Source organism: Canis lupus, chromosome 24 (assembly GCF_048164855.1).
Source record: "Canis lupus baileyi chromosome 24, mCanLup2.hap1, whole genome shotgun sequence".
NCBI lineage: Eukaryota > Metazoa > Chordata > Mammalia > Carnivora > Canidae > Canis > Canis lupus.
In genome coordinates, this window is record NC_132861.1 from 45281468 (window position 1) to 45298126 (window position 16659).

The 16659-nt window shown below is 46.7% G+C and overlaps 2 long non-coding RNA genes across 2 annotated transcripts; one reads left to right on the forward strand and one right to left on the reverse strand.

Annotated features, from left to right (window-relative positions):
- Positions 1-3757: 3757 nt before the first annotated feature.
- On the reverse strand, positions 3758-9434 carry LOC140616182 (uncharacterized). Its single transcript, XR_012016710.1, has 2 exons — positions 8652-9434; positions 3758-8146 (listed from the first exon to the last, which is right to left on the reverse strand). It is a non-coding gene; the product is annotated as an uncharacterized lncRNA (long non-coding RNA).
- Positions 3780-7515, forward strand: LOC140616181 (uncharacterized). Its single transcript, XR_012016709.1, has 2 exons — positions 3780-4655; positions 6475-7515. It is a non-coding gene; the product is annotated as an uncharacterized lncRNA (long non-coding RNA).
- Positions 9435-16659: the final 7225 nt, after the last annotated feature.

The following is a 16659-nucleotide window of genomic DNA, read 5'->3' on the forward strand; positions in this document are numbered from 1 at the left end:
CCCCGAGATCAAGAGTTGCATGCTCCACCAAGTGAGCCAGGCAGGTACCCCAGAATATTTCTTATTAACTGCATTTTTTGTTAAGGTAGTAAAATACAGGATAACATTCTGGCATAGTGTGTTCAAAACTTAAATAAATATAATATAAAACAAGCCGGTTGGAGCACCTGAGTGGCTTAGTCAGTTAAGCATCAGACTCTTGATTCTGGCTCAGGTCTAGTCCTTTTTTTTTTTTAAGATTTTATTTATCCATGAGAGACACACACAGAGAGACAGAGGCAAAGACAGGCAGAGAGAGAAGCAGGCTCCATGTAGGGAGCCCAATGTGAGACTCGATCCCAGGACTCCAGGATCGCGCCCTGAGCCGAAGGCAGGCATTTAACTGCTAAGCCACCCAGGCATCCCAGGTCTGATCTTAGAGTTGTGGGATTGAGCACCTTGTAGGGCTTGGTGTGGAGTCTGCTGGAGATTGTCTCTCTCTTTGCCTTCTCCCTTTGGCTCATGAAGAAAAAGAAAGAAAGAGAGAAAGCAAGAAAGCAGGAAAGCAAGAAAGAAGAAAGGAGAAAGAGAAAGGAAGAAAAGGAAGAAAGAAAGGAAAGAAGGAAAAGAAAAAAGGGGGAGAAAAGAAAGGGAGGGAGGGAAGAAAAGAAAGAAAGGGAGGGAGGGAGGAAAAGAAAAAGGGAGGGAGGGAGGAAAGGGAAGGAGGGAAGGAGGAAAGGGAAGGAGGGAGGGAGGGAGGAAGGGAGGGAAGGAAGGAAGGAAGGAAGGAAGGAAGGAAGGAAGGAAGGAAGGAAGGAAGGAAGGAAGGAAACAGGAGGCTGGGGTGCTTGGCTGGCCCAGTAGGCCCAGTTGCACCCAGTAGAGCATGCAACTTCTTGATCTTGGGGCTATGAGTTCCAGTCCCACATTGGGTGTAGAGAGATTACTTAAAAAAATATATTGGAAAAAAAATATCTTGGGGTGCCTGGGTGGGTCAGTCACTTAAGTGCCTACCTTCAGCTCAGGTCATGATCTCCGGGTCCTGGGATCCAGCCCTGAGTCAGGCTTCTTGGTCAGCAGGGAGTCTGTTTCTCTTTCTCGCCCCTCCCCACTGCTCATTCTCTCTCTTTCTCAAATAAATAAATAAAATCTTTAAAAAATAAATAAATAAAATTTTAAAAAATCTTAAAAAACAAAAGCAAACCAAAAAAAGCAGGCCCAAGAGAATTGGGTATATAATCACAAGAAAGAGGAAAATATTATAAACACATTTTTTCAGTTTGTTTTAGCAACAGCACTGCAATGAGTAGTTTTGCAACTATATATTTTGGATACCTTAGAGATTCTTTCCAGATAACTAGTAGAGATAGAACTGACAAGTTAGAAGATACTAGTAATTTCAAGGCTTAATTTCTCTCCAAAAAGCCTCTTCCAATTATTTTGTATTTCTAGAAGTAATTCCTAAGAAAGCCCCTGCCCAACAGTGGGGGTATTCATTTGCTATAGTCTGATAGTAATAAGAGAATGTTATTTCAAATGGTTTTATTTTCACTTCTTTGAGTATGAAGGATGTTAATTAAACATTTTCTTTTCTTCATTAGTTTCATTGTTTTGATTCATCTGCTTGCTCACATCGTCCATCTTTCTCTTTGGTGACATATGCTTTAGAAAAGTCCTTTGATGTTGAGGGTATTTGCCTCTGTTGCCACATGTCTGGAAAATTTATTTTCCAATTTTGTCTTTTGCCTTTAAGTATGTTTTATTTGTGGTTTTGGACATATAGAAATTTTTCATTAAAAAATTAAGTCTAGGGGAGCCTGGGTGGCTCAGTGGTTGAATGGCTGCCTTTGGCTCAGGGTGTGATCCCGGAGTCCTGGGATCAAGTCCCACATCAGGCTCCCTGCAGGGAGCCTGCTTCTCCCTCTGCCTGTGTCTCTGCCTCTTTCTCTGTGTCTCTTATGAATAAATAAATAAAATCTTTAAAATAAAATTTTTTTAATTAATTCTAGGAGCGAGCACCTGGGAAGCTCAGTTAGTTAACTGAGGCTAGGTTTCAGCTCAGGTAGTGTGATCTCTGGATCATGAGATAGACCCCCCTCCCCATTCCCCACCCCATCCCTTGTTGCCTCCACACTCAGCAGGGAGTCTGCTTCAGTTTCTCTCTCCCTCTCCCCCACTCACTGTCTCTCAAATAAATAAATAAATCTTAGGGAAAAAAAATGTCTGCAGATGCTAAGTTTCAGTAATGTCCCTTTATCCATGATTTCACTTTCTGGGGTCTTATTACCTGCTGTCAACTGTGGCCTGGGAGGAGGTGACCCTCTTCAGAGATAATGTCAGAAGGTCAACAGTAGTCTAAGGCTATGTTACGGCCCATGTCATTCACCTCACTTCTCATCACGTATGTAGGCTTTTTAGCATCTCACATCATAAGAAGGGTGAACCCAGTACAGTAAGATATTTTGGGTTTTGTTTTTTTTTTTAATTATTATTTGTTAAGATTTTATTTATTTATTCATGAGAGAAACAGAGAGAGGCAGAGACACAGGCAGAGGGAGAAGCAGGCTCCATGCAGGGAGCCCAACGTGGGACTCAATCCCAGGTCTCCAGGATCAGGCCCCAGGCTGAAGGTGGCGCTAAACCGCTGAGCTACCCGGGCTGCCCACAGTAAGATATTTTGAAAGAAAGAGATCACATTCACATAACTTTTATTTATGCTATATTATTTTTTTCAAATTGTATATTTTAATAATTGTTCTATTATTAGTCATTGTTGTTAATCTCTTACTGTGCCTAATTTATAAATTAAACTTATAAAATAAATCACAGGCATGTGTGTATAGGAAAAAACATAGCATAGGTAGGGTTTGGCACCATCCCTTTCAAGCAACCACTGGGGGTCTTGGTAAGTATTCCCCGCAGATAAGGGGGAACTACTGTATAAATGTAAGAATAGGAATTTTTCAAGAGGGAAGTAACTTAATCTGGGAGGAAAGGCTGAGTGTGGCAAGATCCCTACCAGGTTCACACTGGAATTCCTGTCAGAAGTTGGGAATGAGTGGGGTGCCTGGGTGGCTCAGTGGTTGAGCATTTCTGCCTTTGGCTCAGGTTGTGATCCCAGGGTCCTGGAATTGAGTCCCTCATCAGGCTCCCCACAGGGCATCTGCTTCTCCCTCTGCCTGTGTCTCTGCTTCTCTTTGTGTCTCTCATGAATAAATAAATAAAATATGAAGAAGAAGAAGAAGAAGAAGAAGAAGAAGAAGAAGAAGAAGAAGAAAAGAAGAAGAAGAAGAAGAAGAAGAAGAAGAAGAAGAAGAAGAAGAAGAAGGAAAGAAGAAGAAGAAGAAGAAGAAGAAGAAGAAGAAGAAGAAGAAGAAGAAGGAGAAGAAAAGAAGAAGAAGAAAAGGAGGAGGAGGAGGGAGGAGGAGGAGTTGTTGGGAGTGAGGGATGGAGAGATGGAGGGAAAGAAGAAGGCAAAGGGGAAAAGGAACAAAGGAAGGAAGGATCTATATGGCAGGTGAGGGCCTGGCCACACCCAGCATAGAGATCTGAAGATGTCTTAGATCTATCTTGTCGGGTGATGGAGGAGGGAAGAAGCCTGCTGTGGCCAGGAAGACCAGATTATGTCATCCCCAAGCCAACCCAGTGTCTGAAACATCCAGAGAAAGGGACAGAACCTCCACAGGGGGCTGTCCTTGGACCCACGCGAGGGCACATCCATCTAATCTACTAGACCGGCAGTCTTTTTTTTTTTTTTTTTTTTTTTATGATAGTCACAGAGAGAGAGAGAGAGAGAGAGAGAGGCAGAGACACAGGCAGAGGGAGAAGCAGGCTCCATGCACCGGGAGCCCGATGTGGGATTTGATCCCGGGTCTCCAGGATCGCGCCCTGGGCCAAAGGCAGGCGCCAAACCACTGCGCCACTCAGGGATCCCTAGACCGGCAGTCTAACCACCACACTGGAAGTTCTGCTGAATCAAGGTCAGGGTGTGGAAACCAGGTCAAAGGCAAGTCCTTGGGTTATCCATCCCCAGGGAGAGAGGGGTGCTGCCCAGAGGAGCTTGTTCCTGTTGCTCACCCTACAAAGACTCCCAAGTTGTTTTCCTGTTTACCAAGCTGGAACTTTAAAAATCACTCCAAAGTCCTTAAACTTGCCTTTCTCCTACATCCAAAAGTTGAAAAAAACAAAAAACCCTCAAGCAAGCTTTGTCTGTGATTTGTTAAAATTGTCTTCTGAGTCTTCAACATTGTGTTTAGTGTTTTTGCATAGCTGAATTCGAAAACAAAGGTCAGAAGCCTTCTTTGTAACTTACTGCAGACATTTCAAAAGAACAATCAATCTTTGGTTTAACACTAAGAAGTTACAGAAATAGACCAGTTTGGTCACTGGCTGCTTAAAATGGAAAAGCCAAAGGTTTTCCGGGAGGAAACAAAAGGACGTGAGGAGTCTAGACTCTGACCACTGAGTGTGTGTGTGTCACAGAGTGTGATTGAAAGTTTTGGGGGGCTTGCTCGGCGCTATCTAAATCCGGTGAGCGTTTTGGGGTGTGGAGGAGCAGGATCTTCAGCTGCTCGGCTGTTTCTGAATGAAGGCATTTCCCGGTGGGTGGATTTGCACGGGAAGAGTGCGTGCATGGGGCAGCCGGCTTCGTGCAACCCTGCCTGTGTGGACAGAGGGTGAGTGTGTGTCCCTGGGGCTGGCATTCCGTGTTACCCGGCAACCCAGTGTGTCCGGGTGTGTTCCCCCAGCGCTCTCCCCCCTGCTCAAGTCCATGGGCGCAGCCCGCTTGGAGGGCGTCTGGGCTGTGACCGTGCCCACGTGATCAGGTCTGTGACAGCCCGTGTCCGGCCTCGGAGATACACGCACAAAGCTCAAGCGGTGCATGGCTGGGGTTCTCCCGAGCTGCTGCCTTTGGAGATTGTGGCTGAAACGGGGTGTTTCCACTTGGCCACGTGCGTGCAGACCTTTCTGTGTCTGAGTGCCGGACCATGTAAGGCTCCAGGAGGACTCTCTGCCTGTAAGCTCCTGGCCGCTCCGGGGCAGGCTGTGTCCCTTTCTGGGGGCCCGACCGGGGGCACCGGGGGAATTTTGCAACAGCAGTGGCACATGACAGACCCTTTTCACTGTCCTTGCAGGCATCTTTTGAACTCAATACTTGGAACCAGCCCAAAGTCTCTTGGTACTATGGGCAGTGATCCCTCTGGGCAAAAATGAAATGTCTGGAAAAGTAACGAGGCAAGACCTAAGAGTGCCTAAAGCTGGTCCTGAAAGGAATTTTTCAGAAAGGGGGGAGAAGGGGGGTAATTTAAAAATATTTTTGAACAAAGAAAGTGACATCTTTGAAATAATCAAAGAACTTTCTGGGTTGGTTCCTTTAGCGTTCTGTTCTATTTTGGTTCTCAAGAGATCTCTATTTTCATATTAAGGAGGTGAAAAACCGGGTTCAGAAAAGGAGATGATTTGCTCAAGCCTCACAGGGAGGTGGAGACAAGAGTTGAGACTAGAACCCGATCCTGAGGGGTACCCTCCTCTCCCCGGGTTTTCCCAGCCTATTTCTGTTTCTGTTTCTGTTTACATCCGTGTGTCTCTGGGCGTGTCCCCCTCTGGGCTGTGCACAAGCAGGCTCTAGGTGTGTCCCATCTCAGGACTGGCTGGGTGTTTCTCCACTGCAGGGAAATTCCAGGGGGCAGAGCCTGCCCGGGCTGCGGTGAGACATTATTTCCTTGGGAGGAAACCAGCTCTTGGCAGCCAGGAAAGAAACAGTTTCCATTCTGAGAGGGAAGAGAGGAGGGAGGCAGGGAGGAGGCAGGGAGGAGGCAGGGAGGAGGCAGGAGGAGGCAGGGAGGAGGGGGAAGGGAGGGAGGAGGCAGGCTGGATGGAGGAGGGGGAACAGAGGGAGGGAGGAGGGACTGAGCCACCCCAGGGCCCACAGGCCCCAGGCTCCCTGAAGCCTCCAGACACAGGTTTAAATTTAGACCTTCTATTCTGGTTCTTGCAGGCCGGCCTGCCCTGAAGCCATAGGGCCCGCCTGTCTCCCCAAGCACCACTGCTCCTCCAGACCAGGTAGGGGGTGGGCCGTGGAGTAAGCGCTTCTCCTGGAGGGGGCAAGCCCTGTCCCAATAAGTGTGAGGTACTCGGGAATGGGACAGAGACCGAGGCCAGAAAGCCAGCACCCTGACTCACATCCAGAACCTGGGGCCCGGGTGTTCTCTACCCCCACAAACTCCACCGCCAGAAATGATCACGGAGAGTCGGCCACATGGGCACCTGAGATGGGACCTGACATAGGAAACTTGGGCCAGGGAAGGTTGCATTTAGTGCACTGGCAACACGCAACAAAACGTAATGATCATTCCTGTGAAACCACGTCATTGGTCTCTGCTCAGCTGCCCCTCCGGGGTCCGGCCCCTACCTCTTCCTCTCTGCCTCTCACCTGCGGTGCTTTCTCCGGGGGCACCACACTGTCAGCTGACGTGCCACGTATTCCTCTGACAGGTTCCTCTCCAGACTGGAAGATCTGGGAGAGCAGGGGCTTGGTTTTGCTCACTGCTCTGTCCCCCGGGGCCTAGAGACGTTGGCTGCGGGAACTCAACATTTGCTATGTGCCAGGCACTGTGTGCTCTAAATGCAGTAACTAATCTTATCCTCACTACAATCCTGGGAGGGTTTTTACCCAAGTAGGAGAATGAAGAAGCCCAGAGAAGTCGAGAATTTGGCCCAAGGACATATGATTTGACCCTGGCAGTCTGTGCTCCTTACACACACCCTTGATCACCATAGTGACTTGGCCCTTTCCACCAGCCTGGCGCAGCCTCTGCTGGGGAATCTACTGCTCTCGCCGAGCTCCCTGTGCCAACCTCAGGAACACTGAGCCAAACCCCTCGCCCCTGCAGCCCACCCAGCCAGCCTGGCCGTTGGACAGGGAGAAGAAGTGCATTCATACTGAGGGGATCCAGAATCTCTCACTGTGAGGAGTTGTTTTTCCTGAATTCCCTGGATCTAAAAGCAGAGCCTCTCAAAAGAATTCAGCTGTCATAAATCCCCTCCCCAGGAGTTGTGCAACAAGGAAGATGGACTCTTTTCACTGGAGAGACGTTTGCTTTGGGATAAGAAATCACAAAGACAGGGGAGCCTGGGTGGCTCAGTCGGTTAAGCATCTGCCTTCAGCTGAGATCACGATCTGGTGTCCTGGGATCGAGCACCGCCTTGGGCTCCCTGCTCAGCCAGGAGCCTGCTTCTCCCTCTGCCCCTCCCCACTGCTCATTCTTTCTCTCTCAAATAAGTAAATCAAATCTTAAAAAAAAAAAAAAAATCACATAAACATATTGTCACAAGACTACCATTCCTCCCATTTTCCTAAGGGCCCATTTATCTTCCCTAAAAGCCATTTGTTTTCCCAGAAAAGCCCCTTTCCCCCTCCTCCTCCCCTATTAGGATGGTATAAAAGCCCCAAATTCTAACCACCTCCTTGAATCACATTTTCCTGAACTCACATGCATGTATGTGAATTAAAAAATCTGTCTTTTCTTTCGCAAATCTGTATTTTGCCAGTTTAATTTGCATGTTCCCAAGAACTGGTTTTCTTCCCAGACAATGCTGAGTTTGATCTGGAAGGAGATACGCTGGTGGTGCCAGTTTTCAGATAGAAGGGGACACGCTTGCCCTGACCAGGATGGATTTGTGCTAATTTTTCTTCCACCTGGTCACTCTACATCCGAGGACACTATAGTCTCTGCAACTGAGTTTCTTTCACACAAAGCTAAAGTATTCAAAACTCCTTCAGTCTCATCAATATGCTTCCCGCTGAAAGGCTCACCAGGAAGAGCCACGGCCCCAAGGCTAGTCTTAGAGGGCAAAGTGAGTGCTCACTCAGGAATTCACCAATGTCTGCAGGGCAACCCTTAGCTCTGTGGGCCAGAGAGGATCCCTTTTGGCAAGACTGACTCACAGTAATCAAAGTCACCAAGTGCTGATGTAAAAACCAGAATGCCATCTTCTTATTTTGCCAGGAAACCTGCCTGGCCAAGATGCTTCCATTGGCAGGTCTGGACAGTCTCTCTCTGGCAGGAAACCATACTACACTGAGATTTCTGGGTGGGCCTGGGATCCATTGGTGTATCTCAGTGGCTCAAAGCAATGAAAGGGTCAGACGTCCATGAAAAGCCCCCTGCCAGACATATGATTTGTTAGGAGAAAGCACCTATTCCTCAGCTCAAAGCTTTTTTCGGAGGATGACGTGTAAACACCAATAAACTCAGAACTGCTCCCAGTGGGAAGAGAGGGCAGCCCATCTACCCAGCCCACCCCCAGGGAGCTTTGGGGAGCACTCATGCCTCTGAGCATCTTTCTGAAGTGTCCCCAGCCAATGGCTGCTGGCCTGCCTGACACACCTGGGAGAGAAGCTGGAGAGGAGAGTTGGTTGGTTGCCAGAGATTTCCACATTAGGGGAGTGACATTTATTATACAGAACCCCAAGGTCGGCTTGGGAAGACAAGGTTCTTGGTTCCCTAACACCTAGATTTGGGGGCTCCACGAAGAGTCTTCTACCCAAAGACCAACCTACCTCTGACCCCCAGCCCCGAATTTGCCTTGCAGCCATTTTTAGAGTTAAGATACAATAGTCCGGTGAGGCCTCTTTTGAAATGCAAATCCACCTAAAGAGGAATACAGACCTATTGAACCCAGGATCCTTGGACTTTTGTAGGTGGGCAAATGAGTTCTAGAACTATTCTGAAAATTCTGGCTCTGTCTGGGTACTCCTGTTTCTATGGAAAGACATTCTTTTTCAACAGACTGCTGGGAAATGACCAGAGAAATAAAAAGGGAAAGAACCAGGAGGAAACTATTTATATGTAGATAGAAGCAATTTCCAAGACAATATTGTTAAAGTAAAAAGCCAGGTGCAGACCTGGAGCCTAACATCTTAGGATTTAAATAAGAAAAGGGAGGGTTCCAGCTCACCTTCCTTTTGGCTTTTGATGTGGTGAGCGGCTCTGGAAGGAAAGAGAAGCTGGTGAAGTTTGAGGTCAGGGGACAGGGAGGGAGAGAAGCTTCTTACCATCATCTCGTTTACGACTTTTGACTATTGGCCCCGGTGCTCAAAGAACAATTGGTGTTTAAAAATTCATGTGGCCTGATACTAAAGTGCAGATGCGCCTGCCTCTAGCTCTCAGACCTAGTTCTGTGCTGGGCCGCTCACCTGCTCGCAGGGCCTCCTCACCAGCCAGGTAGCACCGCACGTCCGCATGCAGAGACCCAAGGACCCTGGCAAGGGACCAAGTGGCGAGTGGGAACGGCACAGAGGGGCCTCCAGCCAGTCTTGTGGCACAGTTCGTGTCTCCGCTTGTACCTCATAATGCCCAGGGGGACTAAAAGGACCACAAGCATTGAAACAAAGCCACTGAGACAGGGAAATGGAGGACTCCATTAAAAATCTGGGGTTTTTTTTTGGGATCCCTGGGTGGCTCAGTGGTTTGGCACCTGCCTTTGGCCCAGGATCGAGTCCCACGTCGGGCTCCCGGCATGGAGCCTGCTTCTCCCTCCTCCTGTGTTTCTGCCTCTCTCTCTCTCTCTCTGTCTATCATAAATAAGTAAATAAATAAATCTTTTAAAAAATTGAAAAATAAAAATCTGCTTTTTGGGGCAGCCCGGGTGGCTCAGTGGTTTAGCGCCGCCTTCAGCCCAGGGCCTGATCCTGGGACCCGGGGTCCAGTCCCACGTCGGGCTTCCTGCATGGAGCCTGCTTCTCCCTCTGCCTGTGTCTCTGCCTCTCTCTCTCTCTCTCTCTCTGTGTCTCTCATGAATAAATAAATAAAATCTCAAAAAAAAATCTGCCTTTTGCTCTTTTTCCTGCTTCCATCTTGCTAGGACTTGCATCCCCACCTCACTCGACACATGCCCCATGATGCAAATAGTGTATGTCCTCCTTATAAAGAGCAAGGAGTCCATGATTTCTCTGGAATAGTTCCACCTAAGGAAGGGCCAGGTGAGAATGACCGGAGGGAGGCCACCATATCCATATTCCAGACCACCAGCGAGACATCTCAACACCAAGACCCCCTGGTTCCAAGGAATGACACCCAGGCCCTTTGTTCTAACTGGACCCTGGATGCCTGAGAAGACCCATACACCAGACCACCTCCTCAATAAAAACCCCAGACCCTGAACACAGACAGGGCTCTCTCCTCTCCTTTCTGAGTCTCCTAGACACTCTGCACCTGCATACTCTCTCTCTCCCTTCAGTAAATTCTGCTTTTGTCTTCTGCTGGCTCACGTTTGATTTCTATCCTGGGAGAGGGTGGTTACCCTCTTGTCTGGTCCTGCGGGAACCCTCCGGGTCCCCAGCCCTGGCCCAGTGGCATCCCCAGCAGGGTGCCATGTGGGCCAACCCCAGCAGATGGCAGCGTGTAGCCGGCCTGCTGTGGAAAGGTGCCAGCTACACACAGCACAAGAGAGGGGGGCGGGAGAGAGGACTGGCTGGGTGACTCTGAGGGTGGCAGGCTTGGTGGGCAGGAGTAAGCAGGTTCCGTCATCTTTTCTGTTCCATAGGCCACTCTGGAGTCTGGTGAGGCCTTTGGATCCTTCTCAGAGTGAGATTTTTATTTGTTTGTTTATTTGTTTTGAGGTAATCTCTATATCAAATGTGGAGCCCGAATTCACAACCCAGAGATCATGAGTCACAAGCTCCACCGACTGAGCCAGCCAGGCACCCACCCTTTAGAGTAAGACTTTTAAATGCATAAAGTAAAAACTACTCACTCGAGACTACAAAGGAAGCAAATTATATTGAAATACAATATAGTGGTGGGTGGGCCTGGTAACTATTATGAGTTTGAAGTCATGATGAGAGTAGATGATATTCGACGTTGGCAACAGCTGTAGTGTGATTTTAAAAAGAGCTGTGACTCCCACTAGGGACAAAGTCCCAGGAACGGCCTCTGCTACTGTGCTGTGATGTATACGCACACAATTGAAGGAAATGCTAGATTTCAATGAAAGATTAGCGAAAATAGACATGTAAATTTTTCCCTGCCCAAGAGCATGGACTCCCAGAACCTTCCTCACAGGCTAAGAAACTGAGGAGTGAAGGTTTGAAGGAGCACCAAGTGGGGAAGAACAGATGGATTTCTAGCCCATCTCCCCAAACCAGTGTATACTTCTGCTACTCAAAGTGAGTGTCAGCTACATTCCTCAAGCCCATTCACGTTGGATAAGACTGTGTGTGACTGTATCTAGTCAATGGATAGTAAGAGCACCCAGAGTTATTCCGTTTCTCCTCCCTGGACCAAGTTAACCCTAAACAAACAAATGAGCAAACAAAAGAAACAAACTCATTTCACTCTTTCTCCAAAAAGAACCCCATTTGTTCTAGTACATTGTTCACGGTAATGTATGGTGGAGTCTGCCTCAATTGTTCTGAGTCTCTGAAATATTATGTAAAGCTGAACCCACTGCTGATCTTCACTAAAAACAAAGCATGAGCAGGAAATAAACCTTTGTTGTATTAATTACCTGAAAACAACAACAACAACAAAAAAAGTAAGTTGGCAGAAACAAAAGTAAAAACAACAAAAATGGGAGTAGCAGGGACACAAGGGAGACCCCTGGGAGGCCCAGGGAGGTGTGGGGACTGGTCTAGCTTCTGCCAGGATACTTTGCCCCAGCTGGAAGCAGGTGTGAAGTTTACAGGAGTGGATGCCCCGCCCAACACCTCCAGGCCCTCTGGTGACAAATGAAAAATCAGGGCCTGGCTGGGAAGACTGGTCAGGGCTCCTCACCCCTCATTTCTCCATCTCCCCTTCAACACCTCCCCAGTTGACTTCACTCTTGGGGAGACTATGCCTGAGTACCTGGAATCGGGAAACCTAGAAATCCTCCAGGAGCTTCCTCCCTTCAAAAAATAGTTCGTTTCACCTCAATGGCCAACAGGGAGGAGATCGAGGGAAGCTCTTTCCTCTGCTAATGCTTCAATCCTAACAGACACTCCAAGTCTTACTAAAAACACAGGGGTTCCTGGGCGGCCCAGTTGGTTAAGCATCAGACTCTTTTTTTTTTTAATATTTTATTTGTTTGTTCATTCATTCATTCATTCACGAGAATGAATGTCTCAGTTCATGAGAGACACACAGAGAGAGAGGTAGAGACACAAGCAGAGGGAGAAGCAGGCTCCATGCAGGGAGCCCAACGTGAGACTCCATCCCAGGACTCCAGGACCATGCCCTGGGCTGAAGGCCAGCGCCAAACTGCTGAGCCACCCAGAGATCCCCATGCATCAGACTCTTGACTTCAGGTCAAGATCTCAAGGTCATGAGATCAAGCCCCACATGGCTTCGGATTCTCTCTCTCCCTCTTCCTCTGCCCCTCTCCCTGCTGGAGCTTTCTCTCTCTCTCTCTCCCTCTCTCAAAAAAATAAAAAGAAATCAAAAGAAAAGCACAGGCCCAAGGGAGGTGGGTGGGAGGATGGGGTACCTGGGTGATGGGCAATGAGGAGGGCACTTGATGGGATGAGCACTGGGTGTTATACTATATGTTGGCAAATTGAATTTAAATAAATAAAAAAACCATAATGAAGAAAGAAAGAAGAAAGAAAGAAAGAAAGAAAGAAAGAAAGAAAGAAAGAAAGAAAGAAAGAAAGAGAAAGAAAAGAAGAGAAGAGAAAAGAAAGAAAAGAAAGAGAAAGAAAAGAAAGAAAAGAAAAGAGAAAGAAAAGAAAAGAAAGAAAAGGAAAAGAAAAGAAAAGAAAGAAAAGAAAAGAAAAGAAAAGAAAAGAAAAGAAAAGAAAAGAAAAGAAAAGAAAGAAAAGAAAAGAAAAGAAAAGGAGAAAAAGAAAAGCACAGGCCCAACATGGCAACACAAGGCCAAGTTACCGAACTGGGCTTAATACCTAACCTAACTGCAGTTTGAACCTCCCCCAGAAATGGCAGCCTTAGCCTGTCTCTCTGAAGTTTTTTATTTTTTAGTAATCTCTACAACCAACGTGGGGCTGGAACTTAGGGCCCTGACATCAAGAGGCACCGGCTCTTCTGACTGAGCCAGTGCCACCCCACCCCCCAATTTTCTTTAAGCACCAGTGAGGTAATCCATCACCTGGGCCCTCTGCATTACCCCCACCACAAGGAACAGGAGACAATCCTCCTAAAAGACCCCCTCCCCAGGGAAAGTACCTTGCCTGAAGCAATCCTTTCTTCTGTTTTGCTAATAACTTCCTCACCCCACCCACCTTCCTATAAAAACCTTCCATTTGGTACAACTCTTGGAGGTACCCCTCCCCTTGCTAAATAGGATCCTGCCCAGTTCCTAAATTACTGAATAAAGCCAATTAGAGCTTCACATTTATTCAGTTGGGTTTTTGTTCTTTAACAGTCTGAACCTTGAAAAACAGGGCAGCCAGATGCTCAGTTTACCAGCAGTCTTGTTTTATGTCTCTGTACTTGTCCTTTCAGTTTGCTTATTTGGCTTGTTTTTTCACTTTGTGTTTTAAAAAATTTAAACACATATGAAAGTAAACAAAGTGGATGCCCATTTACCCCCTCACCCAGATTCTACAGTTACCAATCATTTGCCACACTGGCTTTGTCTCTTTCTAGCATAATTATTAGTAGTGCCCTCTTTCACTCCCCAAACTCCTGCTTTGGACAACTGAATGTGGTATCTGATCCTAGACAGGATTCTGCACTGGAAGGGGAAAAACTGCTATTAAGAACATCTTCGGGCAGTTCCGGTGGCGCAGCGGTTTAGCACCGCCTGCAGCCCAGGGTGTGATCCTGGAGACCTGGGATCGAGTCCCACGTCAGGCTCCCTGCATGGAGCCTGCTTCTCCCTCTGCCTGTGTCTCTGCCTCTCTCTCTCTCTCTCTGTGTCTCTATGAATAAATAAAATATTAAAAAAAAAAGAACATCTTCGGGGGGCGCCTGGGTGGCTCAGTTTGTTAAGTGTCTGCCTTTGGCTCAGGTCATGATTCCAGGGTCCTGGGATGGAGCCCCACCTGGGGTTCCCTGCTCAGATGGGAACCTGCATCTCCCTCTCCTTCTGCCCCTCCCCCTTGCTTGTGCACTTTCTCCCTCTCTCAAATAAATAAATTAAATTTTTAAAAAAGTCTTTGGGAATGTCTGGGTGGTTCAGTGGTTAAGGGCCTGAATCTTGATTTTGGCTCCAGTTGTGATCTCATGAGTCACGAGATTGAGCCCTGTGTGGGGCTCCGCGCCAAGCATGAAACCTGATTGGAACTATCTCCTTCTCCCTTTGCCCTACCCCACCTTGTGTTCTCTCTCTCTCAAAATAAAATAAAATAAACAAAAAAATATCTTTGGATCAATTGATAAAGTTGAAATATAAATAGAACAAATACAAATATTATGTCAAAATTATATTTAGTGAAGATAAAAAAATTTTGGTAATGTAGGATAACTGTTATTCTTAGGAAATAAATAAGAGTAAGGGGCCATAATATATGCAACTAGCTTTTTTTTTTAAGATTTTATTTATTATTTATTTATTCATGAGAGACACACAGAGAGAGGCAGAGACACAGGTAGAGGGAGAAGCAGGCTCCATGCAGGGAGCTCAATGTGGGACTCGATCCCGGGACTCCGGGATCATGCCTTGAGCCCAAGGCAGACGCTCAACTGCTGAGCCACCCAGGTGTCCCTGCAACTAGCTTTTAAATGTTTCAGGAAAAAGTATGTATAGGTGTGCCTGGGTTGGTTGAGCATCCACCTCTTAGTTTTGTCTCAGGTTGTGATGTCGAGACTATGGGATTGAAATCTGAATTGGCTCCACACTCAGCAAGGAGTCTGCTGGAGGTTCTCTCCCTCTCCCTCTCCCCCAGCTCATGTGTGTGGACGTGCTCTCTCTCTCTCTCTCAAATAAAGAAATAAACTAAAAAAAAAAAAAAAAGAAAGAAATAAACTTTAAAAAGTATGTATATATACATATGTATATATGAATAGGTATATGTATGTATACAAGTGTGTATTTATGTATGTATATATATATTTATAGAGAGAGAGAGAGAAAGAGGTTGAAAGTAAATAGGGAAAATATTGAAATAGGCAACTCTGAATAAAAGATATAGGAGTATCTTATATTATTTGTATTCTTGCAACTTTTCTGTATGTTTGGAATTATTTCCAGAAAACTTACCAAAAGACAGATATTAGCAAACTGAAGAGCACTAGTATGGATGATACATTATTTGACCACCTTACCTAAGATTCATCTAAAGTCTAAAATGGCCAACATGGGTTTAAACTGGAGGTAGTTTCTAGGATTCTGGGCTTAAGGAGTTCCAGTCCCAAAATTTAGTGTTTTGTTTTGTTTTGTTTTGTTTCTTCTCTAACACGCATTTGTATTTGTATGAAAGACTACAGAGAATATTCATAAAATCAGCCTCTATTATTGTGTTCCTATGGAGCCCTGGAGCAGGAGCAGCAGGGGTAGAGATGTCTGGATGTGTCCCCCGCCCCAGGACGCTGCTGGTAGTTGGGGGCCACCATGATGAGATGGGGCTCTGCTGCCCTGGGTCCAGCCCAGCCAGTGGGCCCTGAAGTGCTAGAGGCCTGGACACAGGCACTAGAGCCTAGGTGCTCGCCTACAGCGATCTCCTACCTGGGGTATCCCTGCATATGATTGACAGGACACTGCTGAGCACTGGAACGAAAGAGAACATGAATTGACCATCCATATATCCCTCACCCATCACCTAAGCTTTTTTCTTTTTCTTTCTTTCTTTCTCTTTCTTTCTTTCTTTCTCTTTCTTTCTTTCTTTCTTTCTTTTTCTTTCTTTCTTTCTTTCTTCTTTCTCTCTCTCTCTCTCTCTCTTTCTTTCTTTCTTTCTTTCTTTCTTTTCTTTCTTTCAGATTCTATTTATTTATTTGACGGAGAGAGAGAAAGAGCACAAGTAGGTAGAGCAGGAGAGGGAGAAGCAGACTCCCCACTGAGCAGGGAACCTGATGCAGGGCTCCATTCCACAACCCCGAGATCATGACCTGAGCTGAAGGCAGACACTTAACCCACTGAGCCACCCAAGCGCCCACACCTTAGCTTTTCACAAAGGGGTTTAGGGTACATGAGTATTCTGAGGTCCAAGAAAATATCTGGAAGATCTCTACTCCATCACTCCTTTTTCCTTATCCCACTCTGGGTAGGAATTTAACATACCTCCCCTTGTCTCCCAGATGTCTCTACTCAACTGGTGGGTCCCCTCCCCCGCCTCTTCCTTCACCATTGAACTCATATGTATAATAACAAAATCAATGGCCAACATTCACTGATATTTTATGCGCATCTCTTCATTTAATCCTCCCAAGAACCCAAGGAGGTAAGTGCTGTTACCCCATTCTACACAATCTAGAAAACATCAACTAAGTTCTCCAAGCTCCAGAGTGGAACAGGTAGGACAGGAGGGGTAGGGTAGATGAGCTGCACATGGGAGTTGTCCCAGGACCTCGGAGCCCTAAGGTGGAAAGGACACAGAAATGGGATACAGTCCAAGATTTACACATCTCCATGACTACAGCAAGGTGTCCTGAGAACAGACCTGGGAACCAGGCTGCTTGGGTTCAAACCCCAGCTAGCTGATCACTAGCTGAGTGACTTTAGACAAGTGTCTCCACCTCTCTGTATCTGTTTCCTCCTCTGTGAAATGGGGATAATAATAGTCCTTCATGAGGTGGCTCTGAG